A 4,653-nucleotide genomic window follows, 5' to 3' on the forward strand; every position below is an offset into this window, starting at 1 on the left:
GAGAGTCACTGCTTATGAATCTGTATCATTTGTGCACTTCGAAAGGTCAGAACATAGCATCCCATTTCTATCAACATTTGTGCTTCTCTTTGATGGAGTCAAGATTTCACCCGGAGACCAGAAAGCATCTTTGAAAGAATCATCTGTAGATAACAAAAAGGTAACTGGACATGTGGAAATATAGACATTTATATGTGCATTGAAGTGTAAGTACTATATAATAAAAAGGGAGTCAGTATAAGGAATTCCATGCACATATTGAAGAGCAGGTCTTACTAGAAGAAAGGGGGGACAAAACCATAACAAAAAGCCTTCACTAACTTAGAAATTATATAGGATGGAAATGTAAATGATCTTCTCAAAAGAGTTTAAGAAATTTACTATCAAAAGCATTTTTAAATCCCACAGAAGTAGACTAAAAAAAGATATGCAGTGATTCTAAGATGCAATCTTTAAAAATCTATCTGATGATACAGTAATAGAGCAGCACTTCACTTTACAGTCAGTAATAAATTGCAGTCTTATGAACAAAATCCTCAGATTCTATCCTGTGCATTCTAAATCTCATTTTGCTGAATTTATACTGATACATCTCAATGGGCTCCTATGCTATGTTCAGCTTTCTCTAGCATGACCACATACAGGCTTGGGCTATGGATTCTAAACCTCATCTGCACTATAAAGTTGCCAGTACAACTAACAGAAATGCTGTTGCTCTGACAGTTCAGGATGATTCAGCACAGTGGTTTGTCCAGCACAAAAGATTTCGCTAGTTTGTCTCTCCCCATTCCTACCTTCCTGTGTCTTTCTGTTCCTCAGTCTCTTTTTTCAAATTTCTTTGACTTTCTCTGTGTTATTACTCTCCATTCTCTACAAATATGTTGGTTGCTCAATGCATGTTTACATTATGTATTTTGAAAAAAACCCCACAACCCTACTCATTTTTTTCCCCTCCTAAACGCATGCCAAGATTCATGGTTGGTTTAATGATAGATGCTAGACATATTTTATGTGATCCAATCAAACTCTGTCATTCAAGTCTCATAATCATTTCAGTGAACTTACATACCCAGAGTAGTGCTAAGGTACAGAAATATGTTTGAAGTATGGAGCCAAAATACTCAGACCCTTTCGGAACTAAGCTCTTTACTCTTGACCTTAAGGATGCTTCAGAGCTTTCTATAAAAGCAGTAAAGGGTATCAATATAATAGGTAACTTTTAGATATTTTAATTGAGGGTTTTTTTATTAGTAAACCCTTTACGTCACTGTGGAATTGTTCTTCCTAGACAAGGACAGAATATTTTCTGATACAAACACTCCAGATCTTCCTAACTTGTCTGCAAAGATTAGTAAGGGTCTTAATATGACAAGCTAGAGGTAAATAAGGAAGTTATGCTTCATGCTTGCAATGAATACAGTGCCTACTGCTGCATGGTGCTGCACTTCAGGCTTTTATGGAAGCAATAGCAGCATCATACCAAGGAGTGACACTGAGAGGTGCCCTCTGGTATTTGCTATTTCTGCTACTACATTAATGGTCACGGCTTATAATCAACACATAAAGACATCTGTAATAGTGAACAATGCAGCACTTTTTTTATCCTACCTTGGGATCCCTAACCCTGAGCATGCTGGAAGCCACATGCACCATCTGGAACTACAGACTCTGGTCCTCCCAATAGCAGTGATTGTGTGTCCTCCCCAGCTCGTCACAGGCACATATCCAGTCACTGTAATTGGAGGACAACACATTTTTGACTGTGGAAAGTGGTTGAGAATACAAAAAATTCCCTTTGATTCTTCACATTTGGTTGGTGCGAAGTTGATGCATTTCCCTCAATTCTAGTAATGGCAAGAAACTCTCTGTGTAGTCAACCAATCATTCTAGACTTGTGAAATGCTTTTGGTTTGTTCAGAGTTAAGATCAATGAAACCTTTGTGATCAGGATTCACACAGATGCACTCTCAGAGGACATGAATAATGAACCCGTTCACTACTGCACAACTTGGATACAAAATATAACTGACCTAATTCCTTAGAAGATCTTATGGATTAGTTTTAAGAGATATGCTGGGTTGAAATGGAGAAATGAGGATTAAATATATGATAATGAAGAATCATAGATCAGTAAATGCCTATGAGAAGTCTCAAGCAAATCCATACTGGCAGCTTATATAATCAATCAATATGTACCAATTTCTCGGACATTCCACATTGACACAGACAAGATTTCTCACCTAGTCACAAAACAAATTCTGCCAGGACAGCCCAGCTGTAATGAAAGGGATATGACAAAAAATGAGAAGTCATTAAACCTAGTCCTATCTTTAACACTGATGTCCTCAGAGGAGCTGTGGGTGTCACTCCCTGGCCAGAGATCACATTGTTGTAGTTGTGCAGAGAGTAGCACCCTGCTCTCTACCTCACAAGATTTTGTTAAAGATGAATAGTATGCTTGCTGCAAACTCTGTTGTTTTTCAAAACAGACACACAAATGCTAATTACAGGAACACCTTTACCTTGCAAAGTTATAGTCTGCAAGCAGCATACTGGGTGGAATGAACAGCATATTGAGCATCCACAGCAACCTGAAATTCATGTTAGTGTTTCTGAGTTTGTGTCTCTAAACATCAGTGTTTGTAAAGCTAGTTTCACTATTCAGCTATTTAGTCTTCTTCCATGTGCTTCTGGTGGGCGCTCCAGATTTAACCACGTGCTTTTTGCAAAGGTTCTCTATAAAAATTATAGCAAAGTATTTTAAGGCATTAGACATGGAAAATATTTTTCTAACCTTGCATCACTATATCCTTTTTGAGAGAGGCAGTGAACCTAGTGTTTCAATTATAGGTCTTACACACACAATTGGGCAACAGGCCAACAATTTTCATCTGTGTATTCAAGGACCAGTAGCATTTGTTTAGCTATAAATTCAGAGATGCTGAATGCATTGCATTTCTACTTCTCTGAGTTTATTAAAGGTCTGTGTTTGACAATATCTTTGAATATAATAAAATAATAAATTGTAATCTTGTAAAAAAAGTCCAACAATTATTCTGTATGGTAAAATAACAGATAATCTACCCAAACCACAAGCAAATAAAAAAATTTCATTTCAATAACTGGATGTATAGTCCATGAAGTCAAGTAATCCTTACCAAACACAATTTCTGAGACCGTAAGCTGTCTCATATGGAGTAGCAATGCTCTAATCCCAAATGTTTTTTTAAAAGGTTATGTTAAGTCTCTTTGTTTCATCATGTGCAGGACAACACCTTCATTAACTCTGATGAATTTATCCACTTTGACAGCAGTCTTTTGCTTTTGGCATTATTATTTGACTTTCCTTTTCTGAGTGGTAGTCTACAGACTAATAACACTGGTTGCTAAGCATCCTGAAATACTGGAAAATGGACATTATGGATGTGCTTTTCCATAAAAGGTTTATATTTGTAGCAAGGTGTTTTTCCTCAAAAGGTTTATGTTTTAGTAGTCAGTCATGCTTATATGCAGAACCCAATTGCAGGAGAGATGCTGATCATGAGTCATTTGGTATTATGAGAGTTTTGCTGGTTTTCAGAAAGAAGATGCATTAGAAACTGATGTTTCTCCTTCAGCAGTCACCACTATAGCTCCAGTGCCTCAATGAAGGCAAGACATCTTCCCTGTGGAGAAAAACTCCTTACGGATCACAGATATATGATATATTTATCATCTAGTATCCAAACATATCATAACTGTTAGCATTCACCCAGAAAAACTAAGATTTGCTGTTTCTAGACAGTCAGATATTCAGTCAGTCATGTGCTTCTATGGCATAACTAAAGTTTTCATATATTTAATACAATGAGGAAGAAAAAAGGAGTTCAGTGGACCACTGATACACTGTTACAGTGACAGATTTGTGCCATGTAGGACAAAATGGTTGCAAGATGTTCCTCTGCTTCCCAAACTAGAAAAAAGCACTGCTGCTGGACAGCTAATCCACCTAGCACACAAGCCCAACCTAGCAGAGAATTTAAGCACGTGAAGAATTTAGAGTTTATAACCAGTCCCCTTGATTTCAGTTGGGGTGCTCACGCTTGTACACTTTGTAGACAGAGTTTGAGTGAGTAACATTTTCTTGTTACTCTAGATATTGGAGTTTTATGCTAAATAGAGCTGTCTATTTTTAAACTCATATAAAATTTTGCATTTGAAGAAATTATGCATTTATTTCAAAAATTAATGGAACTTGATCTTGTTACTGAATTAACTTACCAGATGTTCTTCAGGTGTGCTGGGGTGGACTTGGGAGAATCAAGCCTGATTCCCTATTTAGCCAACGTGTGTCTCAGCAAGGCATTTTGTGTTCTCCTGCATCTCTAGCAGATGGTACAAACCACCTGTCTTTTGTAAGACAGCGTTAACCACACTCCTGAAAAGCCTTTGCATTGCTAGTAGTCCTCCATCTTCTCTGATGGTTCTGTCTGTTACCCACGTGTCAACAACAAAGGCCAGGCTACATTTACTGGTCCTCTGTGAGAAGGGTCTCCTGTGCCCCTTCACTTATTCTCAGTCAGTGTTTGAACCGTTGCATAGTTGCACACTTTGAAAACTCTCTGGGGACAGACAATAAGATTCATGCAGAACAGACACAGCCATCCTTCATCA

The 4,653-nt window shown here is 37.6% G+C and overlaps 1 long non-coding RNA gene across 1 annotated transcript; it reads right to left on the reverse strand.

Annotated features, from left to right (window-relative positions):
• Window positions 1–4,298, reverse strand: LOC108640314. The gene is made up of 3 exons (XR_001921086.1): window positions 4,261–4,298; window positions 1,609–1,732; window positions 1–143 (listed from the first exon to the last, which is right to left on the reverse strand). It is a non-coding gene; the product is annotated as an uncharacterized LOC108640314 (long non-coding RNA).
• Window positions 4,299–4,653: the final 355 nt, after the last annotated feature.

Source organism: Manacus vitellinus, unplaced genomic scaffold (genome assembly GCF_001715985.3).
Source record: "Manacus vitellinus isolate BGI_N305 unplaced genomic scaffold, ASM171598v3 scaffold_1_pilon, whole genome shotgun sequence".
Taxonomy (NCBI): Eukaryota; Metazoa; Chordata; class Aves; order Passeriformes; family Pipridae; genus Manacus; species Manacus vitellinus.